Source organism: Schistocerca gregaria, unplaced genomic scaffold (genome assembly GCF_023897955.1).
Source record: "Schistocerca gregaria isolate iqSchGreg1 unplaced genomic scaffold, iqSchGreg1.2 ptg000355l, whole genome shotgun sequence".
Lineage (NCBI taxonomy): Eukaryota > Metazoa > Arthropoda > Insecta > Orthoptera > Acrididae > Schistocerca > Schistocerca gregaria.
Genome location: NW_026061814.1, coordinates 977,222 through 1,003,056, shown reverse-complemented (window position 1 = coordinate 1,003,056; position 25,835 = coordinate 977,222). Strand labels below are relative to the sequence as shown.

The 25,835-nt window shown below is 50.1% G+C and overlaps 21 non-coding genes across 21 annotated transcripts; all 21 read left to right on the top strand.

Moving 5' to 3' along the window:
- Window positions 1–185: 185 nt before the first annotated feature.
- LOC126308228 (5S ribosomal RNA) lies at window positions 186–304 on the top strand. The gene has a single exon (XR_007554141.1). It is a non-coding gene; the product is annotated as a 5S ribosomal RNA (ribosomal RNA).
- A 1,146-nt stretch (window positions 305–1,450) lies between these two features.
- On the top strand, window positions 1,451–1,569 carry LOC126308227 (5S ribosomal RNA). The gene has a single exon (XR_007554140.1). It is a non-coding gene; the product is annotated as a 5S ribosomal RNA (ribosomal RNA).
- A 1,146-nt stretch (window positions 1,570–2,715) lies between these two features.
- LOC126308224 (5S ribosomal RNA) lies at window positions 2,716–2,834 on the top strand. Its single transcript, XR_007554138.1, has one exon. It is a non-coding gene; the product is annotated as a 5S ribosomal RNA (ribosomal RNA).
- Window positions 2,835–3,980: 1,146 nt separating this feature from the next.
- On the top strand, window positions 3,981–4,099 carry LOC126308223 (5S ribosomal RNA). The gene has a single exon (XR_007554137.1). It is a non-coding gene; the product is annotated as a 5S ribosomal RNA (ribosomal RNA).
- A 1,146-nt stretch (window positions 4,100–5,245) lies between these two features.
- On the top strand, window positions 5,246–5,364 carry LOC126308222 (5S ribosomal RNA). The gene has a single exon (XR_007554136.1). It is a non-coding gene; the product is annotated as a 5S ribosomal RNA (ribosomal RNA).
- Window positions 5,365–6,510: 1,146 nt separating this feature from the next.
- Window positions 6,511–6,629, top strand: LOC126308221 (5S ribosomal RNA). Its single transcript, XR_007554135.1, has one exon. It is a non-coding gene; the product is annotated as a 5S ribosomal RNA (ribosomal RNA).
- Window positions 6,630–7,775: 1,146 nt separating this feature from the next.
- LOC126308220 (5S ribosomal RNA) lies at window positions 7,776–7,894 on the top strand. The gene has a single exon (XR_007554134.1). It is a non-coding gene; the product is annotated as a 5S ribosomal RNA (ribosomal RNA).
- Window positions 7,895–9,040: 1,146 nt separating this feature from the next.
- On the top strand, window positions 9,041–9,159 carry LOC126307833 (5S ribosomal RNA). Its single transcript, XR_007553806.1, has one exon. It is a non-coding gene; the product is annotated as a 5S ribosomal RNA (ribosomal RNA).
- Window positions 9,160–10,305: 1,146 nt separating this feature from the next.
- LOC126308219 (5S ribosomal RNA) lies at window positions 10,306–10,424 on the top strand. Its single transcript, XR_007554133.1, has one exon. It is a non-coding gene; the product is annotated as a 5S ribosomal RNA (ribosomal RNA).
- Window positions 10,425–11,570: 1,146 nt separating this feature from the next.
- Window positions 11,571–11,689, top strand: LOC126308218 (5S ribosomal RNA). The gene has a single exon (XR_007554132.1). It is a non-coding gene; the product is annotated as a 5S ribosomal RNA (ribosomal RNA).
- Window positions 11,690–12,835: 1,146 nt separating this feature from the next.
- On the top strand, window positions 12,836–12,954 carry LOC126308217 (5S ribosomal RNA). The gene has a single exon (XR_007554131.1). It is a non-coding gene; the product is annotated as a 5S ribosomal RNA (ribosomal RNA).
- Window positions 12,955–14,100: 1,146 nt separating this feature from the next.
- Window positions 14,101–14,219, top strand: LOC126308216 (5S ribosomal RNA). Its single transcript, XR_007554130.1, has one exon. It is a non-coding gene; the product is annotated as a 5S ribosomal RNA (ribosomal RNA).
- Window positions 14,220–15,365: 1,146 nt separating this feature from the next.
- On the top strand, window positions 15,366–15,484 carry LOC126308214 (5S ribosomal RNA). The gene has a single exon (XR_007554129.1). It is a non-coding gene; the product is annotated as a 5S ribosomal RNA (ribosomal RNA).
- Window positions 15,485–16,630: 1,146 nt separating this feature from the next.
- Window positions 16,631–16,749, top strand: LOC126308212 (5S ribosomal RNA). The gene has a single exon (XR_007554127.1). It is a non-coding gene; the product is annotated as a 5S ribosomal RNA (ribosomal RNA).
- A 1,146-nt stretch (window positions 16,750–17,895) lies between these two features.
- LOC126308211 (5S ribosomal RNA) lies at window positions 17,896–18,014 on the top strand. Its single transcript, XR_007554126.1, has one exon. It is a non-coding gene; the product is annotated as a 5S ribosomal RNA (ribosomal RNA).
- A 1,146-nt stretch (window positions 18,015–19,160) lies between these two features.
- Window positions 19,161–19,279, top strand: LOC126308210 (5S ribosomal RNA). Its single transcript, XR_007554125.1, has one exon. It is a non-coding gene; the product is annotated as a 5S ribosomal RNA (ribosomal RNA).
- Window positions 19,280–20,425: 1,146 nt separating this feature from the next.
- LOC126308209 (5S ribosomal RNA) lies at window positions 20,426–20,544 on the top strand. Its single transcript, XR_007554124.1, has one exon. It is a non-coding gene; the product is annotated as a 5S ribosomal RNA (ribosomal RNA).
- A 1,146-nt stretch (window positions 20,545–21,690) lies between these two features.
- Window positions 21,691–21,809, top strand: LOC126308208 (5S ribosomal RNA). Its single transcript, XR_007554123.1, has one exon. It is a non-coding gene; the product is annotated as a 5S ribosomal RNA (ribosomal RNA).
- A 1,146-nt stretch (window positions 21,810–22,955) lies between these two features.
- On the top strand, window positions 22,956–23,074 carry LOC126308207 (5S ribosomal RNA). The gene has a single exon (XR_007554122.1). It is a non-coding gene; the product is annotated as a 5S ribosomal RNA (ribosomal RNA).
- A 1,146-nt stretch (window positions 23,075–24,220) lies between these two features.
- On the top strand, window positions 24,221–24,339 carry LOC126308206 (5S ribosomal RNA). The gene has a single exon (XR_007554121.1). It is a non-coding gene; the product is annotated as a 5S ribosomal RNA (ribosomal RNA).
- A 1,146-nt stretch (window positions 24,340–25,485) lies between these two features.
- Window positions 25,486–25,604, top strand: LOC126308205 (5S ribosomal RNA). The gene has a single exon (XR_007554120.1). It is a non-coding gene; the product is annotated as a 5S ribosomal RNA (ribosomal RNA).
- The last annotated feature ends 231 nt before the right edge of the window (window positions 25,605–25,835 follow it).

The following is a 25,835-nucleotide window of genomic DNA, read 5'->3' as shown; positions in this document are numbered from 1 at the left end:
AATGACAGGCGGTGCAACGAGCAGCTGTGTTGTGCGTCTGACCCACGTGGCGGCGCGCCGCACTGCGCGTCGCCTTCGAGGTGGAAGGACGTGCTTTGCGTCAAATGTGCCACCGAAGACGGCGATTGCGTGTGTTGGGAGGAGAGGCGAAGCCTTCTTCTGCCGTGCGGCTACTGTATAAGGACGCCAACGGCCATACCATGTTGAATACACCGGTTCTCGTCCGATCACCGAAGTTAAGCAACATCGGGCCCGGTTAGTACTTGGATGGGTGACCGCCTGGGAACACCGGGTGCTGTTGGCTCCCTCTCTTCTTCTAAATTTTATGTCACTACACCTGCCAGTCCTCTTTTCATACAAACTCTCAGGTGCGACAAAGATGCTTCCACAAGCATTTTAAACCACTGTATTAAATGTAAGATGCAAAATTACAGTAATGAACTCAGTTTGAACAAGAATGCGCGGAGGAAGAGCGCTAGGAACTCGTTGAAAATAACGAAACACTGCGAATCGACAGATGTGCTCTTAAAATGCGTCAGAGCCTACTGTTTTGTAGGAGCGCTAAATTCCAATTTTGTAGCAGTGCACAACGGCAAATTTGTAAACAAAAATTAACCTTTCGTCGCTACAAGAGATGGATACTTTGCCGAACAGCCTGTGTCTTGTGTGCATGTTTTCGCACCTTTCCACGGCACGGCGCAGCACAGAGCGGCTCTGGTAGCTCCGAACGGCCGCACACGGCGCCTCGGACACGCCGGTTCGGCCCGCGCCCATCTCGCAGATGCTTCTCGTACTTGTGCTGTCATATGGACCGCGACCCGAGCGGCAGCGAGCGGCAGTCGAGCAAAGTCGGGACAAGTCGGGACGGAAGGGGACAGCCGAGAATGCACCGTGCGAATTACGCAAATATCTGGAAGCGCGACGCGTGTCAGGCAGGTGAGACCGCTTCCCTCTGTCTTCATTTCTTGCTTTCTTGTCACTACCCCTGCCAGCCCTTTTTTCATGCTACCTTTCTCATGTGACAAAGATGCTTCCATACTGATTTTAAACTATCGTAAGATACGATGTTAAGGAACTCAATTTGAAAAGAGTGCGCCAAGGAAGACTTCCAAAGAGTCTCTGGAAATAACAAAACAGTGTGAAGTGACAGAAATGTTGTGAAATACGTCAGGGCATATTGTTTTGTAGCAGTGCACAACGGCAAATTTGTAAACAAAAATTTACCTTTCGTCGCTACAAGAGATGGATACTTTGTCGAACAAACGAATGACAGGCGGTGCAACGAGCAGCTGTGTTGTGCGTCTGACCCACGTGGCGGCGCGCCGCACTGCGCGTCGCCTTCGAGGTGGAAGGACGTGCTTTGCGTCAAATGTGCCACCGAAGACGGCGATTGCGTGTGTTGGGAGGAGAGGCGAAGCCTTCTTCTGCCGTGCGGCTACTGTATAAGGACGCCAACGGCCATACCATGTTGAATACACCGGTTCTCGTCCGATCACCGAAGTTAAGCAACATCGGGCCCGGTTAGTACTTGGATGGGTGACCGCCTGGGAACACCGGGTGCTGTTGGCTCCCTCTCTTCTTCTAAATTTTATGTCACTACACCTGCCAGTCCTCTTTTCATACAAACTCTCAGGTGCGACAAAGATGCTTCCACAAGCATTTTAAACCACTGTATTAAATGTAAGATGCAAAATCACAGTAATGAACTCAGTTTGAACAAGAATGCGCGGAGGAAGAGTGCTAGGAACTCGTTGAAAATAACGAAACACTGCGAATCGACAGATGTGCTCTTAAAATGCGTCAGAGCCTACTGTTTTGTAGGAGCGCTAAATTCCAATTTTGTAGCAGTGCACAACGGCAAATTTGTAAACAAAAATTAACCTTTCGTCGCTACAAGAGATGGATACTTTGCCGAACAGCCTGTGTCTTGTGTGCATGTTTTCGCACCTTTCCACGGCACGGCGCAGCACAGAGCGGCTCTGGTAGCTCCGAACGGCCGCACACGGCGCCTCGGACACGCCGGTTCGGCCCGCGCCCATCTCGCAGATGCTTCTCGTACTTGTGCTGTCATATGGACCGCGACCCGAGCGGCAGCGAGCGGCAGTCGAGCAAAGTCGGGACAAGTCGGGACGGAAGGGGACAGCCGAGAATGCACCGTGCGAATTACGCAAATATCTGGAAGCGCGACGCGTGTCAGGCAGGTGAGACCGCTTCCCTCTGTCTTCATTTCTTGCTTTCTTGTCACTACCCCTGCCAGCCCTTTTTTCATGCTACCTTTCTCATGTGACAAAGATGCTTCCATACTGATTTTAAACTATCGTAAGATACGATGTTAAGGAACTCAATTTGAAAAGAGTGCGCCAAGGAAGACTTCCAAAGAGTCTCTGGAAATAACAAAACAGTGTGAAGTGACAGAAATGTTGTGAAATACGTCAGGGCATATTGTTTTGTAGCAGTGCACAACGGCAAATTTGTAAACAAAAATTTACCTTTCGTCGCTACAAGAGATGGATACTTTGTCGAACAAACGAATGACAGGCGGTGCAACGAGCAGCTGTGTTGTGCGTCTGACCCACGTGGCGGCGCGCCGCACTGCGCGTCGCCTTCGAGGTGGAAGGACGTGCTTTGCGTCAAATGTGCCACCGAAGACGGCGATTGCGTGTGTTGGGAGGAGAGGCGAAGCCTTCTTCTGCCGTGCGGCTACTGTATAAGGACGCCAACGGCCATACCATGTTGAATACACCGGTTCTCGTCCGATCACCGAAGTTAAGCAACATCGGGCCCGGTTAGTACTTGGATGGGTGACCGCCTGGGAACACCGGGTGCTGTTGGCTCCCTCTCTTCTTCTAAATTTTATGTCACTACACCTGCCAGTCCTCTTTTCATACAAACTCTCAGGTGCGACAAAGATGCTTCCACAAGCATTTTAAACCACTGTATTAAATGTAAGATGCAAAATCACAGTAATGAACTCAGTTTGAACAAGAATGCGCGGAGGAAGAGTGCTAGGAACTCGTTGAAAATAACGAAACACTGCGAATCGACAGATGTGCTCTTAAAATGCGTCAGAGCCTACTGTTTTGTAGGAGCGCTAAATTCCAATTTTGTAGCAGTGCACAACGGCAAATTTGTAAACAAAAATTAACCTTTCGTCGCTACAAGAGATGGATACTTTGCCGAACAGCCTGTGTCTTGTGTGCATGTTTTCGCACCTTTCCACGGCACGGCGCAGCACAGAGCGGCTCTGGTAGCTCCGAACGGCCGCACACGGCGCCTCGGACACGCCGGTTCGGCCCGCGCCCATCTAGCAGATGCTTCTCGTACTTGTGCTGTCATATGGACCGCGACCCGAGCGGCAGCGAGCGGCAGTCGAGCAAAGTCGGGACAAGTCGGGACGGAAGGGGACAGCCGAGAATGCACCGTGCGAATTACGCAAATATCTGGAAGCGCGACGCGTGTCAGGCAGGTGAGACCGCTTCCCTCTGTCTTCATTTCTTGCTTTCTTGTCACTACCCCTGCCAGCCCTTTTTTCATGCTACCTTTCTCATGTGACAAAGATGCTTCCATACTGATTTTAAACTATCGTAAGATACGATGTTAAGGAACTCAATTTGAAAAGAGTGCGCCAAGGAAGACTTCCAAAGAGTCTCTGGAAATAACAAAACAGTGTGAAGTGACAGAAATGTTGTGAAATACGTCAGGGCATATTGTTTTGTAGCAGTGCACAACGGCAAATTTGTAAACAAAAATTTACCTTTCGTCGCTACAAGAGATGGATACTTTGTCGAACAAACGAATGACAGGCGGTGCAACGAGCAGCTGTGTTGTGCGTCTGACCCACGTGGCGGCGCGCCGCACTGCGCGTCGCCTTCGAGGTGGAAGGACGTGCTTTGCGTCAAATGTGCCACCGAAGACGGCGATTGCGTGTGTTGGGAGGAGAGGCGAAGCCTTCTTCTGCCGTGCGGCTACTGTATAAGGACGCCAACGGCCATACCATGTTGAATACACCGGTTCTCGTCCGATCACCGAAGTTAAGCAACATCGGGCCCGGTTAGTACTTGGATGGGTGACCGCCTGGGAACACCGGGTGCTGTTGGCTCCCTCTCTTCTTCTAAATTTTATGTCACTACACCTGCCAGTCCTCTTTTCATACAAACTCTCAGGTGCGACAAAGATGCTTCCACAAGCATTTTAAACCACTGTATTAAATGTAAGATGCAAAATCACAGTAATGAACTCAGTTTGAACAAGAATGCGCGGAGGAAGAGTGCTAGGAACTCGTTGAAAATAACGAAACACTGCGAATCGACAGATGTGCTCTTAAAATGCGTCAGAGCCTACTGTTTTGTAGGAGCGCTAAATTCCAATTTTGTAGCAGTGCACAACGGCAAATTTGTAAACAAAAATTAACCTTTCGTCGCTACAAGAGATGGATACTTTGCCGAACAGCCTGTGTCTTGTGTGCATGTTTTCGCACCTTTCCACGGCACGGCGCAGCACAGAGCGGCTCTGGTAGCTCCGAACGGCCGCACACGGCGCCTCGGACACGCCGGTTCGGCCCGCGCCCATCTCGCAGATGCTTCTCGTACTTGTGCTGTCATATGGACCGCGACCCGAGCGGCAGCGAGCGGCAGTCGAGCAAAGTCGGGACAAGTCGGGACGGAAGGGGACAGCCGAGAATGCACCGTGCGAATTACGCAAATATCTGGAAGCGCGACGCGTGTCAGGCAGGTGAGACCGCTTCCCTCTGTCTTCATTTCTTGCTTTCTTGTCGCTACCCCTGCCAGCCCTTTTTTCATGCTACCTTTCTCATGTGACAAAGATGCTTCCATACTGATTTTAAACTATCGTAAGATACGATGTTAAGGAACTCAATTTGAAAAGAGTGCGCCAAGGAAGACTTCCAAAGAGTCTCTGGAAATAACAAAACAGTGTGAAGTGACAGAAATGTTGTGAAATACGTCAGGGCATATTGTTTTGTAGCAGTGCACAACGGCAAATTTGTAAACAAAAATTTACCTTTCGTCGCTACAAGAGATGGATACTTTGTCGAACAAACGAATGACAGGCGGTGCAACGAGCAGCTGTGTTGTGCGTCTGACCCACGTGGCGGCGCGCCGCACTGCGCGTCGCCTTCGAGGTGGAAGGACGTGCTTTGCGTCAAATGTGCCACCGAAGACGGCGATTGCGTGTGTTGGGAGGAGAGGCGAAGCCTTCTTCTGCCGTGCGGCTACTGTATAAGGACGCCAACGGCCATACCATGTTGAATACACCGGTTCTCGTCCGATCACCGAAGTTAAGCAACATCGGGCCCGGTTAGTACTTGGATGGGTGACCGCCTGGGAACACCGGGTGCTGTTGGCTCCCTCTCTTCTTCTAAATTTTATGTCACTACACCTGCCAGTCCTCTTTTCATACAAACTCTCAGGTGCGACAAAGATGCTTCCACAAGCATTTTAAACCACTGTATTAAATGTAAGATGCAAAATCACAGTAATGAACTCAGTTTGAACAAGAATGCGCGGAGGAAGAGTGCTAGGAACTCGTTGAAAATAACGAAACACTGCGAATCGACAGATGTGCTCTTAAAATGCGTCAGAGCCTACTGTTTTGTAGGAGCGCTAAATTCCAATTTTGTAGCAGTGCACAACGGCAAATTTGTAAACAAAAATTAACCTTTCGTCGCTACAAGAGATGGATACTTTGCCGAACAGCCTGTGTCTTGTGTGCATGTTTTCGCACCTTTCCACGGCACGGCGCAGCACAGAGCGGCTCTGGTAGCTCCGAACGGCCGCACACGGCGCCTCGGACACGCCGGTTCGGCCCGCGCCCATCTCGCAGATGCTTCTCGTACTTGTGCTGTCATATGGACCGCGACCCGAGCGGCAGCGAGCGGCAGTCGAGCAAAGTCGGGACAAGTCGGGACGGAAGGGGACAGCCGAGAATGCACCGTGCGAATTACGCAAATATCTGGAAGCGCGACGCGTGTCAGGCAGGTGAGACCGCTTCCCTCTGTCTTCATTTCTTGCTTTCTTGTCACTACCCCTGCCAGCCCTTTTTTCATGCTACCTTTCTCATGTGACAAAGATGCTTCCATACTGATTTTAAACTATCGTAAGATACGATGTTAAGGAACTCAATTTGAAAAGAGTGCGCCAAGGAAGACTTCCAAAGAGTCTCTGGAAATAACAAAACAGTGTGAAGTGACAGAAATGTTGTGAAATACGTCAGGGCATATTGTTTTGTAGCAGTGCACAACGGCAAATTTGTAAACAAAAATTTACCTTTCGTCGCTACAAGAGATGGATACTTTGTCGAACAAACGAATGACAGGCGGTGCAACGAGCAGCTGTGTTGTGCGTCTGACCCACGTGGCGGCGCGCCGCACTGCGCGTCGCCTTCGAGGTGGAAGGACGTGCTTTGCGTCAAATGTGCCACCGAAGACGGCGATTGCGTGTGTTGGGAGGAGAGGCGAAGCCTTCTTCTGCCGTGCGGCTACTGTATAAGGACGCCAACGGCCATACCATGTTGAATACACCGGTTCTCGTCCGATCACCGAAGTTAAGCAACATCGGGCCCGGTTAGTACTTGGATGGGTGACCGCCTGGGAACACCGGGTGCTGTTGGCTCCCTCTCTTCTTCTAAATTTTATGTCACTACACCTGCCAGTCCTCTTTTCATACAAACTCTCAGGTGCGACAAAGATGCTTCCACAAGCATTTTAAACCACTGTATTAAATGTAAGATGCAAAATCACAGTAATGAACTCAGTTTGAACAAGAATGCGCGGAGGAAGAGTGCTAGGAACTCGTTGAAAATAACGAAACACTGCGAATCGACAGATGTGCTCTTAAAATGCGTCAGAGCCTACTGTTTTGTAGGAGCGCTAAATTCCAATTTTGTAGCAGTGCACAACGGCAAATTTGTAAACAAAAATTAACCTTTCGTCGCTACAAGAGATGGATACTTTGCCGAACAGCCTGTGTCTTGTGTGCATGTTTTCGCACCTTTCCACGGCACGGCGCAGCACAGAGCGGCTCTGGTAGCTCCGAACGGCCGCACACGGCGCCTCGGACACGCCGGTTCGGCCCGCGCCCATCTAGCAGATGCTTCTCGTACTTGTGCTGTCATATGGACCGCGACCCGAGCGGCAGCGAGCGGCAGTCGAGCAAAGTCGGGACAAGTCGGGACGGAAGGGGACAGCCGAGAATGCACCGTGCGAATTACGCAAATATCTGGAAGCGCGACGCGTGTCAGGCAGGTGAGACCGCTTCCCTCTGTCTTCATTTCTTGCTTTCTTGTCACTACCCCTGCCAGCCCTTTTTTCATGCTACCTTTCTCATGTGACAAAGATGCTTCCATACTGATTTTAAACTATCGTAAGATACGATGTTAAGGAACTCAATTTGAAAAGAGTGCGCCAAGGAAGACTTCCAAAGAGTCTCTGGAAATAACAAAACAGTGTGAAGTGACAGAAATGTTGTGAAATACGTCAGGGCATATTGTTTTGTAGCAGTGCACAACGGCAAATTTGTAAACAAAAATTTACCTTTCGTCGCTACAAGAGATGGATACTTTGTCGAACAAACGAATGACAGGCGGTGCAACGAGCAGCTGTGTTGTGCGTCTGACCCACGTGGCGGCGCGCCGCACTGCGCGTCGCCTTCGAGGTGGAAGGACGTGCTTTGCGTCAAATGTGCCACCGAAGACGGCGATTGCGTGTGTTGGGAGGAGAGGCGAAGCCTTCTTCTGCCGTGCGGCTACTGTATAAGGACGCCAACGGCCATACCATGTTGAATACACCGGTTCTCGTCCGATCACCGAAGTTAAGCAACATCGGGCCCGGTTAGTACTTGGATGGGTGACCGCCTGGGAACACCGGGTGCTGTTGGCTCCCTCTCTTCTTCTAAATTTTATGTCACTACACCTGCCAGTCCTCTTTTCATACAAACTCTCAGGTGCGACAAAGATGCTTCCACAAGCATTTTAAACCACTGTATTAAATGTAAGATGCAAAATTACAGTAATGAACTCAGTTTGAACAAGAATGCGCGGAGGAAGAGTGCTAGGAACTCGCTGAAAATAACGAAACACTGCGAATCGACAGATGTGCTCTTAAAATGCGTCAGAGCCTACTGTTTTGTAGGAGCGCTAAATTCCAATTTTGTAGCAGTGCACAACGGCAAATTTGTAAACAAAAATTAACCTTTCGTCGCTACAAGAGATGGATACTTTGCCGAACAGCCTGTGTCTTGTGTGCATGTTTTCGCACCTTTCCACGGCACGGCGCAGCACAGAGCGGCTCTGGTAGCTCCGAACGGCCGCACACGGCGCCTCGGACACGCCGGTTCGGCCCGCGCCCATCTCGCAGATGCTTCTCGTACTTGTGCTGTCATATGGACCGCGACCCGAGCGGCAGCGAGCGGCAGTCGAGCAAAGTCGGGACAAGTCGGGACGGAAGGGGACAGCCGAGAATGCACCGTGCGAATTACGCAAATATCTGGAAGCGCGACGCGTGTCAGGCAGGTGAGACCGCTTCCCTCTGTCTTCATTTCTTGCTTTCTTGTCACTACCCCTGCCAGCCCTTTTTTCATGCTACCTTTCTCATGTGACAAAGATGCTTCCATACTGATTTTAAACTATCGTAAGATACGATGTTAAGGAACTCAATTTGAAAAGAGTGCGCCAAGGAAGACTTCCAAAGAGTCTCTGGAAATAACAAAACAGTGTGAAGTGACAGAAATGTTGTGAAATACGTCAGGGCATATTGTTTTGTAGCAGTGCACAACGGCAAATTTGTAAACAAAAATTTACCTTTCGTCGCTACAAGAGATGGATACTTTGTCGAACAAACGAATGACAGGCGGTGCAACGAGCAGCTGTGTTGTGCGTCTGACCCACGTGGCGGCGCGCCGCACTGCGCGTCGCCTTCGAGGTGGAAGGACGTGCTTTGCGTCAAATGTGCCACCGAAGACGGCGATTGCGTGTGTTGGGAGGAGAGGCGAAGCCTTCTTCTGCCGTGCGGCTACTGTATAAGGACGCCAACGGCCATACCATGTTGAATACACCGGTTCTCGTCCGATCACCGAAGTTGAGCAACATCGGGCCCGGTTAGTACTTGGATGGGTGACCGCCTGGGAACACCGGGTGCTGTTGGCTCCCTCTCTTCTTCTAAATTTTATGTCACTACACCTGCCAGTCCTCTTTTCATACAAACTCTCAGGTGCGACAAAGATGCTTCCACAAGCATTTTAAACCACTGTATTAAATGTAAGATGCAAAATCACGGTAATGAACTCAGTTTGAACAAGAATGCGCGGAGGAAGAGTGCTAGGAACTCGTTGAAAATAACGAAACACTGCGAATCGACAGATGTGCTCTTAAAATGCGTCAGAGCCTACTGTTTTGTAGGAGCGCTAAATTCCAATTTTGTAGCAGTGCACAACGGCAAATTTGTAAACAAAAATTAACCTTTCGTCGCTACAAGAGATGGATACTTTGCCGAACAGCCTGTGTCTTGTGTGCATGTTTTCGCACCTTTCCACGGCACGGCGCAGCACAGAGCGGCTCTGGTAGCTCCGAACGGCCGCACACGGCGCCTCGGACACGCCGGTTCGGCCCGCGCCCATCTCGCAGATGCTTCTCGTACTTGTGCTGTCATATGGACCGCGGCCCGAGCGGCAGCGAGCGGCAGTCGAGCAAAGTCGGGACAAGTCGGGACGGAAGGGGACAGCCGAGAATGCACCGTGCGAATTACGCAAATATCTGGAAGCGCGACGCGTGTCAGGCAGGTGAGACCGCTTCCCTCTGTCTTCATTTCTTGCTTTCTTGTCACTACCCCTGCCAGCCCTTTTTTCATGCTACCTTTCTCATGTGACAAAGATGCTTCCATACTGATTTTAAACTATCGTAAGATACGATGTTAAGGAACTCAATTTGAAAAGAGTGCGCCAAGGAAGACTTCCAAAGAGTCTCTGGAAATAACAAAACAGTGTGAAGTGACAGAAATGTTGTGAAATACGTCAGGGCATATTGTTTTGTAGCAGTGCACAACGGCAAATTTGTAAACAAAAATTTACCTTTCGTCGCTACAAGAGATGGATACTTTGTCGAACAAACGAATGACAGGCGGTACAACGAGCAGCTGTGTTGTGCGTCTGACCCACGTGGCGGCGCGCCGCACTGCGCGTCGCCTTCGAGGTGGAAGGACGTGCTTTGCGTCAAATGTGCCACCGAAGACGGCGATTGCGTGTGTTGGGAGGAGAGGCGAAGCCTTCTTCTGCCGTGCGGCTACTGTATAAGGACGCCAACGGCCATACCATGTTGAATACACCGGTTCTCGTCCGATCACCGAAGTTAAGCAACATCGGGCCCGGTTAGTACTTGGATGGGTGACCGCCTGGGAACACCGGGTGCTGTTGGCTCCCTCTCTTCTTCTAAATTTTATGTCACTACACCTGCCAGTCCTCTTTTCATACAAACTCTCAGGTGCGACAAAGATGCTTCCACAAGCATTTTAAACCACTGTATTAAATGTAAGATGCAAAATTACAGTAATGAACTCAGTTTGAACAAGAATGCGCGGAGGAAGAGTGCTAGGAACTCGTTGAAAATAACGAAACACTGCGAATCGACAGATGTGCTCTTAAAATGCGTCAGAGCCTACTGTTTTGTAGGAGCGCTAAATTCCAATTTTGTAGCAGTGCACAACGGCAAATTTGTAAACAAAAATTAACCTTTCGTCGCTACAAGAGATGGATACTTTGCCGAACAGCCTGTGTCTTGTGTGCATGTTTTCGCACCTTTCCACGGCATGGCGCAGCACAGAGCGGCTCTGGTAGCTCCGAACGGCCGCACACGGCGCCTCGGACACGCCGGTTCGGCCCGCGCCCATCTCGCAGATGCTTCTCGTACTTGTGCTGTCATATGGACCGCGACCCGAGCGGCAGCGAGCGGCAGTCGAGCAAAGTCGGGACAAGTCGGGACGGAAGGGGACAGCCGAGAATGCACCGTGCGAATTACGCAAATATCTGGAAGCGCGACGCGTGTCAGGCAGGTGAGACCGCTTCCCTCTGTCTTCATTTCTTGCTTTCTTGTCACTACCCCTGCCAGCCCTTTTTTCATGCTACCTTTCTCATGTGACAAAGATGCTTCCATACTGATTTTAAACTATCGTAAGATACGATGTTAAGGAACTCAATTTGAAAAGAGTGCGCCAAGGAAGACTTCCAAAGAGTCTCTGGAAATAACAAAACAGTGTGAAGTGACAGAAATGTTGTGAAATACGTCAGGGCATATTGTTTTGTAGCAGTGCACAACGGCAAATTTGTAAACAAAAATTTACCTTTCGTCGCTACAAGAGATGGATACTTTGTCGAACAAACGAATGACAGGCGGTACAACGAGCAGCTGTGTTGTGCGTCTGACCCACGTGGCGGCGCGCCGCACTGCGCGTCGCCTTCGAGGTGGAAGGACGTGCTTTGCGTCAAATGTGCCACCGAAGACGGCGATTGCGTGTGTTGGGAGGAGAGGCGAAGCCTTCTTCTGCCGTGCGGCTACTGTATAAGGACGCCAACGGCCATACCATGTTGAATACACCGGTTCTCGTCCGATCACCGAAGTTAAGCAACATCGGGCCCGGTTAGTACTTGGATGGGTGACCGCCTGGGAACACCGGGTGCTGTTGGCTCCCTCTCTTCTTCTAAATTTTATGTCACTACACCTGCCAGTCCTCTTTTCATACAAACTCTCAGGTGCGACAAAGATGCTTCCACAAGCATTTTAAACCACTGTATTAAATGTAAGATGCAAAATTACAGTAATGAACTCAGTTTGAACAAGAATGCGCGGAGGAAGAGTGCTAGGAACTCGTTGAAAATAACGAAACACTGCGAATCGACAGATGTGCTCTTAAAATGCGTCAGAGCCTACTGTTTTGTAGGAGCGCTAAATTCCAATTTTGTAGCAGTGCACAACGGCAAATTTGTAAACAAAAATTAACCTTTCGTCGCTACAAGAGATGGATACTTTGCCGAACAGCCTGTGTCTTGTGTGCATGTTTTCGCACCTTTCCACGGCACGGCGCAGCACAGAGCGGCTCTGGTAGCTCCGAACGGCCGCACACGGCGCCTCGGACACGCCGGTTCGGCCCGCGCCCATCTCGCAGATGCTTCTCGTACTTGTGCTGTCATATGGACCGCGACCCGAGCGGCAGCGAGCGGCAGTCGAGCAAAGTCGGGACAAGTCGGGACGGAAGGGGACAGCCGAGAATGCACCGTGCGAATTACGCAAATATCTGGAAGCGCGACGCGTGTCAGGCAGGTGAGACCGCTTCCCTCTGTCTTCATTTCTTGCTTTCTTGTCACTACCCCTGCCAGCCCTTTTTTCATGCTACCTTTCTCATGTGACAAAGATGCGTCCATACTGATTTTAAACTATCGTAAGATACGATGTTAAGGAACTCAATTTGAAAAGAGTGCGCCAAGGAAGACTTCCAAAGAGTCTCTGGAAATAACAAAACAGTGTGAAGTGACAGAAATGTTGTGAAATACGTCAGGGCATATTGTTTTGTAGCAGTGCACAACGGCAAATTTGTAAACAAAAATTTACCTTTCGTCGCTACAAGAGATGGATACTTTGTCGAACAAACGAATGACAGGCGGTACAACGAGCAGCTGTGTTGTGCGTCTGACCCACGTGGCGGCGCGCCGCACTGCGCGTCGCCTTCGAGGTGGAAGGACGTGCTTTGCGTCAAATGTGCCACCGAAGACGGCGATTGCGTGTGTTGGGAGGAGAGGCGAAGCCTTCTTCTGCCGTGCGGCTACTGTATAAGGACGCCAACGGCCATACCATGTTGAATACACCGGTTCTCGTCCGATCACCGAAGTTAAGCAACATCGGGCCCGGTTAGTACTTGGATGGGTGACCGCCTGGGAACACCGGGTGCTGTTGGCTCCCTCTCTTCTTCTAAATTTTATGTCACTACACCTGCCAGTCCTCTTTTCATACAAACTCTCAGGTGCGACAAAGATGCTTCCACAAGCATTTTAAACCACTGTATTAAATGTAAGATGCAAAATTACAGTAATGAACTCAGTTTGAACAAGAATGCGCGGAGGAAGAGTGCTAGGAACTCGTTGAAAATAACGAAACACTGCGAATCGACAGATGTGCTCTTAAAATGCGTCAGAGCCTACTGTTTTGTAGGAGCGCTAAATTCCAATTTTGTAGCAGTGCACAACGGCAAATTTGTAAACAAAAATTAACCTTTCGTCGCTACAAGAGATGGATACTTTGCCGAACAGCCTGTGTCTTGTGTGCATGTTTTCGCACCTTTCCACGGCACGGCGCAGCACAGAGCGGCTCTGGTAGCTCCGAACGGCCGCACACGGCGCCTCGGACACGCCGGTTCGGCCCGCGCCCATCTCGCAGATGCTTCTCGTACTTGTGCTGTCATATGGACCGCGACCCGAGCGGCAGCGAGCGGCAGTCGAGCAAAGTCGGGACAAGTCGGGACGGAAGGGGACAGCCGAGAATGCACCGTGCGAATTACGCAAATATCTGGAAGCGCGACGCGTGTCAGGCAGGTGAGACCGCTTCCCTCTGTCTTCATTTCTTGCTTTCTTGTCACTACCCCTGCCAGCCCTTTTTTCATGCTACCTTTCTCATGTGACAAAGATGCGTCCATACTGATTTTAAACTATCGTAAGATACGATGTTAAGGAACTCAATTTGAAAAGAGTGCGCCAAGGAAGACTTCCAAAGAGTCTCTGGAAATAACAAAACAGTGTGAAGTGACAGAAATGTTGTGAAATACGTCAGGGCATATTGTTTTGTAGCAGTGCACAACGGCAAATTTGTAAACAAAAATTTACCTTTCGTCGCTACAAGAGATGGATACTTTGTCGAACAAACGAATGACAGGCGGTACAACGAGCAGCTGTGTTGTGCGTCTGACCCACGTGGCGGCGCGCCGCACTGCGCGTCGCCTTCGAGGTGGAAGGACGTGCTTTGCGTCAAATGTGCCACCGAAGACGGCGATTGCGTGTGTTGGGAGGAGAGGCGAAGCCTTCTTCTGCCGTGCGGCTACTGTATAAGGACGCCAACGGCCATACCATGTTGAATACACCGGTTCTCGTCCGATCACCGAAGTTAAGCAACATCGGGCCCGGTTAGTACTTGGATGGGTGACCGCCTGGGAACACCGGGTGCTGTTGGCTCCCTCTCTTCTTCTAAATTTTATGTCACTACACCTGCCAGTCCTCTTTTCATACAAACTCTCAGGTGCGACAAAGATGCTTCCACAAGCATTTTAAACCACTGTATTAAATGTAAGATGCAAAATTACAGTAATGAACTCAGTTTGAACAAGAATGCGCGGAGGAAGAGTGCTAGGAACTCGTTGAAAATAACGAAACACTGCGAATCGACAGATGTGCTCTTAAAATGCGTCAGAGCCTACTGTTTTGTAGGAGCGCTAAATTCCAATTTTGTAGCAGTGCACAACGGCAAATTTGTAAACAAAAATTAACCTTTCGTCGCTACAAGAGATGGATACTTTGCCGAACAGCCTGTGTCTTGTGTGCATGTTTTCGCACCTTTCCACGGCACGGCGCAGCACAGAGCGGCTCTGGTAGCTCCGAACGGCCGCACACGGCGCCTCGGACACGCCGGTTCGGCCCGCGCCCATCTCGCAGATGCTTCTCGTACTTGTGCTGTCATATGGACCGCGACCCGAGCGGCAGCGAGCGGCAGTCGAGCAAAGTCGGGACAAGTCGGGACGGAAGGGGACAGCCGAGAATGCACCGTGCGAATTACGCAAATATCTGGAAGCGCGACGCGTGTCAGGCAGGTGAGACCGCTTCCCTCTGTCTTCATTTCTTGCTTTCTTGTCACTACCCCTGCCAGCCCTTTTTTCATGCTACCTTTCTCATGTGACAAAGATGCTTCCATACTGATTTTAAACTATCGTAAGATACGATGTTAAGGAACTCAATTTGAAAAGAGTGCGCCAAGGAAGACTTCCAAAGAGTCTCTGGAAATAACAAAACAGTGTGAAGTGACAGAAATGTTGTGAAATACGTCAGGGCATATTGTTTTGTAGCAGTGCACAACGGCAAATTTGTAAACAAAAATTTACCTTTCGTCGCTACAAGAGATGGATACTTTGTCGAACAAACGAATGACAGGCGGTGCAACGAGCAGCTGTGTTGTGCGTCTGACCCACGTGGCGGCGCGCCGCACTGCGCGTCGCCTTCGAGGTGGAAGGACGTGCTTTGCGTCAAATGTGCCACCGAAGACGGCGATTGCGTGTGTTGGGAGGAGAGGCGAAGCCTTCTTCTGCCGTGCGGCTACTGTATAAGGACGCCAACGGCCATACCATGTTGAATACACCGGTTCTCGTCCGATCACCGAAGTTAAGCAACATCGGGCCCGGTTAGTACTTGGATGGGTGACCGCCTGGGAACACCGGGTGCTGTTGGCTCCCTCTCTTCTTCTAAATTTTATGTCACTACACCTGCCAGTCCTCTTTTCATACAAACTCTCAGGTGCGACAAAGATGCTTCCACAAGCATTTTAAACCACTGTATTAAATGTAAGATGCAAAATTACAGTAATGAACTCAGTTTGAACAAGAATGCGCGGAGGAAGAGTGCTAGGAACTCGTTGAAAATAACGAAACACTGCGAATCGACAGATGTGCTCTTAAAATGCGTCAGAGCCTACTGTTTTGTAGGAGCGCTAAATTCCAATTTTGTAGCAGTGCACAACGGCAAATTTGTAAACAAAAATTAACCTTTCGTCGCTACAAGAGATGGATACTTTGCCGAACAGCCTGTGTCTTGTGTGCATGTTTTCGCACCTTTCCACGGCACGGCGCAGCACAGAGCGGCTCTGGTAGCTCCGAACGGCCGCACACGGCGCCTCGGACACGCCGGTTCGGCCCGCGCCCATCTCGCAGATGCTTCTCGTACTTGTGCTGTCATATGGACCGCGACCCGAGCGGCAGCGAGCGGCAGTCGAGCAAAGTCGGGACAAGTCGGGACGGAAGGGGACAGCCGAGAATGCACCGTGCGAATTACGCAAATATCTGGAAGCGCGACGCGTGTCAGGCAGGTGAGACCGCTTCCCTCTGTCTTCATTTCTTGCTTTCTTGTCACTACCCCTGCCAGCCCTTTTTTCATGCTACCTTTCTCATGTGACAAAGATGCGTCCATACTGATTTTAAACTATCGTAAGATACGATGTTAAGGAACTCAATTTGAAAAGAGTGCGCCAAGGAAGACTTCCAAAGAGTCTCTGGAAATAACAAAACAGTGTGAAGTGACAGAAATGTTGTGAAATACGTCAGGGCATATTGTTTTGTAGCAGTGCACAACGGCAAATTTGTAAACAAAAATTTACCTTTCGTCGCTACAAGAGATGGATACTTTGTCGAACAAACGAATGACAGGCGGTACAACGAGCAGCTGTGTTGTGCGTCTGACCCACGTGGCGGCGCGCCGCACTGCGCGTCGCCTTCGAGGTGGAAGGACGTGCTTTGCGTCAAATGTGCCACCGAAGACGGCGATTGCGTGTGTTGGGAGGAGAGGCGAAGCCTTCTTCTGCCGTGCGGCTACTGTATAAGGACGCCAACGGCCATACCATGTTGAATACACCGGTTCTCGTCCGATCACCGAAGTTAAGCAACATCGGGCCCGGTTAGTACTTGGATGGGTGACCGCCTGGGAACACCGGGTGCTGTTGGCTCCCTCTCTTCTTCTAAATTTTATGTCACTACACCTGCCAGTCCTCTTTTCATACAAACTCTCAGGTGCGACAAAGATGCTTCCACAAGCATTTTAAACCACTGTATTAAATGTAAGATGCAAAATTACAGTAATGAACTCAGTTTGAACAAGAATGCGCGGAGGAAGAGTGCTAGGAACTCGTTGAAAATAACGAAACACTGCGAATCGACAGATGTGCTCTTAAAATGCGTCAGAGCCTACTGTTTTGTAGGAGCGCTAAATTCCAATTTTGTAGCAGTGCACAACGGCAAATTTGTAAACAAAAATTAACCTTTCGTCGCTACAAGAGATGGATACTTTGCCGAACAGCCTGTGTCTTGTGTGCATGTTTTCGCACCTTTCCACGGCACGGCGCAGCACAGAGCGGCTCTGGTAGCTCCGAACGGCCGCACACGGCGCCTCGGACACGCCGGTTCGGCCCGCGCCCATCTCGCAGATGCTTCTCGTACTTGTGCTGTCATATGGACCGCGACCCGAGCGGCAGCGAGCGGCAGTCGAGCAAAGTCGGGACAAGTCGGGACGGAAGGGGACAGCCGAGAATGCACCGTGCGAATTACGCAAATATCTGGAAGCGCGACGCGTGTCAGGCAGGTGAGACCGCTTCCCTCTGTCTTCATTTCTTGCTTTCTTGTCACTACCCCTGCCAGCCCTTTTTTCATGCTACCTTTCTCATGTGACAAAGATGCGTCCATACTGATTTTAAACTATCGTAAGATACGATGTTAAGGAACTCAATTTGAAAAGAGTGCGCCAAGGAAGACTTCCAAAGAGTCTCTGGAAATAACAAAACAGTGTGAAGTGACAGAAATGTTGTGAAATACGTCAGGGCATATTGTTTTGTAGCAGTGCACAACGGCAAATTTGTAAACAAAAATTTACCTTTCGTCGCTACAAGAGATGGATACTTTGTCGAACAAACGAATGACAGGCGGTACAACGAGCAGCTGTGTTGTGCGTCTGACCCACGTGGCGGCGCGCCGCACTGCGCGTCGCCTTCGAGGTGGAAGGACGTGCTTTGCGTCAAATGTGCCACCGAAGACGGCGATTGCGTGTGTTGGGAGGAGAGGCGAAGCCTTCTTCTGCCGTGCGGCTACTGTATAAGGACGCCAACGGCCATACCATGTTGAATACACCGGTTCTCGTCCGATCACCGAAGTTAAGCAACATCGGGCCCGGTTAGTACTTGGATGGGTGACCGCCTGGGAACACCGGGTGCTGTTGGCTCCCTCTCTTCTTCTAAATTTTATGTCACTACACCTGCCAGTCCTCTTTTCATACAAACTCTCAGGTGCGACAAAGATGCTTCCACAAGCATTTTAAACCACTGTATTAAATGTAAGATGCAAAATTACAGTAATGAACTCAGTTTGAACAAGAATGCGCGGAGGAAGAGTGCTAGGAACTCGTTGAAAATAACGAAACACTGCGAATCGACAGATGTGCTCTTAAAATGCGTCAGAGCCTACTGTTTTGTAGGAGCGCTAAATTCCAATTTTGTAGCAGTGCACAACGGCAAATTTGTAAACAAAAATTAACCTTTCGTCGCTACAAGAGATGGATACTTTGCCGAACAGCCTGTGTCTTGTGTGCATGTTTTCGCACCTTTCCACGGCACGGCGCAGCACAGAGCGGCTCTGGTAGCTCCGAACGGCCGCACACGGCGCCTCGGACACGCCGGTTCGGCCCGCGCCCATCTCGCAGATGCTTCTCGTACTTGTGCTGTCATATGGACCGCGACCCGAGCGGCAGCGAGCGGCAGTCGAGCAAAGTCGGGACAAGTCGGGACGGAAGGGGACAGCCGAGAATGCACCGTGCGAATTACGCAAATATCTGGAAGCGCGACGCGTGTCAGGCAGGTGAGACCGCTTCCCTCTGTCTTCATTTCTTGCTTTCTTGTCACTACCCCTGCCAGCCCTTTTTTCATGCTACCTTTCTCATGTGACAAAGATGCTTCCATACTGATTTTAAACTATCGTAAGATACGATGTTAAGGAACTCAATTTGAAAAGAGTGCGCCAAGGAAGACTTCCAAAGAGTCTCTGGAAATAACAAAACAGTGTGAAGTGACAGAAATGTTGTGAAATACGTCAGGGCATATTGTTTTGTAGCAGTGCACAACGGCAAATTTGTAAACAAAAATTTACCTTTCGTCGCTACAAGAGATGGATACTTTGTCGAACAAACGAATGACAGGCGGTGCAACGAGCAGCTGTGTTGTGCGTCTGACCCACGTGGCGGCGCGCCGCACTGCGCGTCGCCTTCGAGGTGGAAGGACGTGCTTTGCGTCAAATGTGCCACCGAAGACGGCGATTGCGTGTGTTGGGAGGAGAGGCGAAGCCTTCTTCTGCCGTGCGGCTACTGTATAAGGACGCCAACGGCCATACCATGTTGAATACACCGGTTCTCGTCCGATCACCGAAGTTAAGCAACATCGGGCCCGGTTAGTACTTGGATGGGTGACCGCCTGGGAACACCGGGTGCTGTTGGCTCCCTCTCTTCTTCTAAATTTTATGTCACTACACCTGCCAGTCCTCTTTTCATACAAACTCTCAGGTGCGACAAAGATGCTTCCACAAGCATTTTAAACCACTGTATTAAATGTAAGATGCAAAATTACAGTAATGAACTCAGTTTGAACAAGAATGCGCGGAGGAAGAGTGCTAGGAACTCGTTGAAAATAACGAAACACTGCGAATCGACAGATGTGCTCTTAAAATGCGTCAGAGCCTACTGTTTTGTAGGAGCGCTAAATTCCAATTTTGTAGCAGTGCACAACGGCAAATTTGTAAACAAAAATTAACCTTTCGTCGCTACAAGAGATGGATACTTTGCCGAACAGCCTGTGTCTTGTGTGCATGTTTTCGCACCTTTCCACGGCACGGCGCAGCACAGAGCGGCTCTGGTAGCTCCGAACGGCCGCACACGGCGCCTCGGACACGCCGGTTCGGCCCGCGCCCATCTCGCAGATGCTTCTCGTACTTGTGCTGTCATATGGACCGCGACCCGAGCGGCAGCGAGCGGCAGTCGAGCAAAGTCGGGACAAGTCGGGACGGAAGGGGACAGCCGAGAATGCACCGTGCGAATTACGCAAATATCTGGAAGCGCGACGCGTGTCAGGCAGGTGAGACCGCTTCCCTCTGTCTTCATTTCTTGCTTTCTTGTCACTACCCCTGCCAGCCCTTTTTTCATGCTACCTTTCTCATGTGACAAAGATGCGTCCATACTGATTTTAAACTATCGTAAGATACGATGTTAAGGAACTCAATTTGAAAAGAGTGCGCCAAGGAAGACTTCCAAAGAGTCTCTGGAAATAACAAAACAGTGTGAAGTGACAGAAATGTTGTGAAATACGTCAGGGCATATTGTTTTGTAGCAGTGCACAACGGCAAATTTGTAAACAAAAATTTACCTTTCGTCGCTACAAGAGATGGATACTTTGTCGAACAAACGAATGACAGGCGGTACAACGAGCAGCTGTGTTGTGCGTCTGACCCACGTGGCGGCGCGCCGCACTGCGCGTCGCCTTCGAGGTGGAAGGACGTGCTTTGCGTCAAATGTGCCACCGAAGACGGCGATTGCGTGTGTTGGGAGGAGAGGCGAAGCCTTCTTCTGCCGTGCGGCTACTGTATAAGGACGCCAACGGCCATACCATGTTGAATACACCGGTTCTCGTCCGATCACCGAAGTTAAGCAACATCGGGCCCGGTTAGTACTTGGATGGGTGACCGCCTGGGAACACCGGGTGCTGTTGGCTCCCTCTCTTCTTCTAAATTTTATGTCACTACACCTGCCAGTCCTCTTTTCATACAAACTCTCAGGTGCGACAAAGATGCTTCCACAAGCATTTTAAACCACTGTATTAAATGTAAGATGCAAAATTACAGTAATGAACTCAGTTTGAACAAGAATGCGCGGAGGAAGAGTGCTAGGAACTCGTTGAAAATAACGAAACACTGCGAATCGACAGATGTGCTCTTAAAATGCGTCAGAGCCTACTGTTTTGTAGGAGCGCTAAATTCCAATTTTGTAGCAGTGCACAACGGCAAATTTGTAAACAAAAATTAACCTTTCGTCGCTACAAGAGATGGATACTTTGCCGAACAGCCTGTGTCTTGTGTGCATGTTTTCGCACCTTTCCACGGCACGGCGCAGCACAGAGCGGCTCTGGTAGCTCCGAACGGCCGCACACGGCGCCTCGGACACGCCGGTTCGGCCCGCGCCCATCTCGCAGATGCTTCTCGTACTTGTGCTGTCATATGGACCGCGACCCGAGCGGCAGCGAGCGGCAGTCGAGCAAAGTCGGGACAAGTCGGGACGGAAGGGGACAGCCGAGAATGCACCGTGCGAATTACGCAAATATCTGGAAGCGCGACGCGTGTCAGGCAGGTGAGACCGCTTCCCTCTGTCTTCATTTCTTGCTTTCTTGTCACTACCCCTGCCAGCCCTTTTTTCATGCTACCTTTCTCATGTGACAAAGATGCGTCCATACTGATTTTAAACTATCGTAAGATACGATGTTAAGGAACTCAATTTGAAAAGAGTGCGCCAAGGAAGACTTCCAAAGAGTCTCTGGAAATAACAAAACAGTGTGAAGTGACAGAAATGTTGTGAAATACGTCAGGGCATATTGTTTTGTAGCAGTGCACAACGGCAAATTTGTAAACAAAAATTTACCTTTCGTCGCTACAAGAGATGGATACTTTGTCGAACAAACGAATGACAGGCGGTACAACGAGCAGCTGTGTTGTGCGTCTGACCCACGTGGCGGCGCGCCGCACTGCGCGTCGCCTTCGAGGTGGAAGGACGTGCTTTGCGTCAAATGTGCCACCGAAGACGGCGATTGCGTGTGTTGGGAGGAGAGGCGAAGCCTTCTTCTGCCGTGCGGCTACTGTATAAGGACGCCAACGGCCATACCATGTTGAATACACCGGTTCTCGTCCGATCACCGAAGTTAAGCAACATCGGGCCCGGTTAGTACTTGGATGGGTGACCGCCTGGGAACACCGGGTGCTGTTGGCTCCCTCTCTTCTTCTAAATTTTATGTCACTACACCTGCCAGTCCTCTTTTCATACAAACTCTCAGGTGCGACAAAGATGCTTCCACAAGCATTTTAAACCACTGTATTAAATGTAAGATGCAAAATTACAGTAATGAACTCAGTTTGAACAAGAATGCGCGGAGGAAGAGTGCTAGGAACTCGTTGAAAATAACGAAACACTGCGAATCGACAGATGTGCTCTTAAAATGCGTCAGAGCCTACTGTTTTGTAGGAGCGCTAAATTCCAATTTTGTAGCAGTGCACAACGGCAAATTTGTAAACAAAAATTAACCTTTCGTCGCTACAAGAGATGGATACTTTGCCGAACAGCCTGTGTCTTGTGTGCATGTTTTCGCACCTTTCCACGGCACGGCGCAGCACAGAGCGGCTCTGGTAGCTCCGAACGGCCGCACACGGCGCCTCGGACACGCCGGTTCGGCCCGCGCCCATCTCGCAGATGCTTCTCGTACTTGTGCTGTCATATGGACCGCGACCCGAGCGGCAGCGAGCGGCAGTCGAGCAAAGTCGGGACAAGTCGGGACGGAAGGGGACAGCCGAGAATGCACCGTGCGAATTACGCAAATATCTGGAAGCGCGACGCGTGTCAGGCAGGTGAGACCGCTTCCCTCTGTCTTCATTTCTTGCTTTCTTGTCACTACCCCTGCCAGCCCTTTTTTCATGCTACCTTTCTCATGTGACAAAGATGCTTCCATACTGATTTTAAACTATCGTAAGATACGATGTTAAGGAACTCAATTTGAAAAGAGTGCGCCAAGGAAGACTTCCAAAGAGTCTCTGGAAATAACAAAACAGTGTGAAGTGACAGAAATGTTGTGAAATACGTCAGGGCATATTGTTTTGTAGCAGTGCACAACGGCAAATTTGTAAACAAAAATTTACCTTTCGTCGCTACAAGAGATGGATACTTTGTCGAACAAACGAATGACAGGCGGTGCAACGAGCAGCTGTGTTGTGCGTCTGACCCACGTGGCGGCGCGCCGCACTGCGCGTCGCCTTCGAGGTGGAAGGACGTGCTTTGTGTCAAATGTGCCACCGAAGACGGCGATTGCGTGTGTTGGGAGGAGAGGCGAAGCCTTCTTCTGCCGTGCGGCTACTGTATAAGGACGCCAACGGCCATACCATGTTGAATACACCGGTTCTCGTCCGATCACCGAAGTTAAGCAACATCGGGCCCGGTTAGTACTTGGATGGGTGACCGCCTGGGAACACCGGGTGCTGTTGGCTCCCTCTCTTCTTCTAAATTTTATGTCACTACACCTGCCAGTCCTCTTTTCATACAAACTCTCAGGTGCGACAAAGATGCTTCCACAAGCATTTTAAACCACTGTATTAAATGTAAGATGCAAAATTACAGTAATGAACTCAGTTTGAACAAGAATGCGCGGAGGAAGAGTGCTAGGAACTCGTTGAAAATAACGAAACACTGCGAATCGACAGATGTGCTCTTAAAATGCGTCAGAGCCTACTGTTTTGTAGGAGCGCTAAATTCCAATTTTGTAGCAGTGCACAACGGCAAATTTGTAAACAAAAATTAACCTTTCGTCGCTACAAGAGATGGATACTTTGCCGAACAGCCTGTGTCTTGTGTGCATGTTTTCGCACCTTTCCACGGCACGGCGCAGCACAGAGCGGCTCTGGTAGCTCCGAACGGCCGCACACGGCGCCTCGGACACGCCGGTTCGGCCCGCGCCCATCTCGCAGATGCTTCTCGTACTTGTGCTGTCATATGGACCGCGACCCGAGCGGCAGCGAGCGGCAGTCGAGCAAAGTCGGGACAAGTCGGGACGGAAGGGGACAGCCGAGAATGCACCGTGCGAATTACGCAAATATCTGGAAGCGCGACGCGTGTCAGGCAGGTGAGACCGCTTCCCTCTGTCTTCATTTCTTGCTTTCTTGTCACTACCCATGCCAGCCCTTTTTTCATGCTACCTTTCTCATGTGACAAAGATGCTTCCATACTGATTTTAAACTATCGTAAGATACGATGTTAAGGAACTCAATTTGAAAAGAGTGCGCCAAGGAAGACTTCCAAAGAGTCTCTGGAAATAACAAAACAGTGTGAAGTGACAGAAATGTTGTGAAATACGTCAGGGCATATTGTTTTGTAGCAGTGCACAACGGCAAATTTGTAAACAAAAATTTACCTTTCGTCGCTACAAGAGATGGATACTTTGTCGAACAAACGAATGACAGGCGGTACAACGAGCAGCTGTGTTGTGCGTCTGACCCACGTGGCGGCGCGCCGCACTGCGCGTCGCCTTCGAGGTGGAAGGACGTGCTTTGCGTCAAATGTGCCACCGAAGACGGCGATTGCGTGTGTTGGGAGGAGAGGCGAAGCCTTCTTCTGCCGTGCGGCTACTGTATAAGGACGCCAACGGCCATACCATGTTGAATACACCGGTTCTCGTCCGATCACCGAAGTTAAGCAACATCGGGCCCGGTTAGTACTTGGATGGGTGACCGCCTGGGAACACCGGGTGCTGTTGGCTCCCTCTCTTCTTCTAAATTTTATGTCACTACACCTGCCAGTCCTCTTTTCATACAAACTCTCAGGTGCGACAAAGATGCTTCCACAAGCATTTTAAACCACTGTATTAAATGTAAGATGCAAAATTACAGTAATGAACTCAGTTTGAACAAGAATGCGCGGAGGAAGAGTGCTAGGAACTCGTTGAAAATAACGAAACACTGCGAATCGACAGATGTGCTCTTAAAATGCGTCAGAGCCTACTGTTTTGTAGGAGCGCTAAATTCCAATTTTGTAGCAGTGCACAACGGCAAATTTGTAAACAAAAATTAACCTTTCGTCGCTACAAGAGATGGATACTTTGCCGAACAGCCTGTGTCTTGTGTGCATGTTTTCGCACCTTTCCACGGCACGGCGCAGCACAGAGCGGCTCTGGTAGCTCCGAACGGCCGCACACGGCGCCTCGGACACGCCGGTTCGGCCCGCGCCCATCTCGCAGATGCTTCTCGTACTTGTGCTGTCATATGGACCGCGACCCGAGCGGCAGCGAGCGGCAGTCGAGCAAAGTCGGGACAAGTCGGGACGGAAGGGGACAGCCGAGAATGCACCGTGCGAATTACGCAAATATCTGGAAGCGCGACGCGTGTCAGGCAGGTGAGACCGCTTCCCTCTGTCTTCATTTCTTGCTTTCTTGTCACTACCCCTGCCAGCCCTTTTTTCATGCTACCTTTCTCATGTGACAAAGATGCTTCCATACTGATTTTAAACTATCGTAAGATACGATGTTAAGGAACTCAATTTGAAAAGAGTGCGCCAAGGAAGACTTCCAAAGAGTCTCTGGAAATAACAAAACAGTGTGAAGTGACAGAAATGTTGTGAAATACGTCAGGGCATATTGTTTTGTAGCAGTGCACAACGGCAAATTTGTAAACAAAAATTTACCTTTCGTCGCTACAAGAGATGGATACTTTGTCGAACAAACGAATGACAGGCGGTACAACGAGCAGCTGTGTTGTGCGTCTGACCCACGTGGCGGCGCGCCGCACTGCGCGTCGCCTTCGAGGTGGAAGGACGTGCTTTGCGTCAAATGTGCCACCGAAGACGGCGATTGCGTGTGTTGGGAGGAGAGGCGAAGCCTTCTTCTGCCGTGCGGCTACTGTATAAGGACGCCAACGGCCATACCATGTTGAATACACCGGTTCTCGTCCGATCACCGAAGTTAAGCAACATCGGGCCCGGTTAGTACTTGGATGGGTGACCGCCTGGGAACACCGGGTGCTGTTGGCTCCCTCTCTTCTTCTAAATTTTATGTCACTACACCTGCCAGTCCTCTTTTCATACAAACTCTCAGGTGCGACAAAGATGCTTCCACAAGCATTTTAAACCACTGTATTAAATGTAAGATGCAAAATTACAGTAATGAACTCAGTTTGAACAAGAATGCGCGGAGGAAGAGTGCTAGGAACTCGTTGAAAATAACGAAACACTGCGAATCGACAGATGTGCTCTTAAAATGCG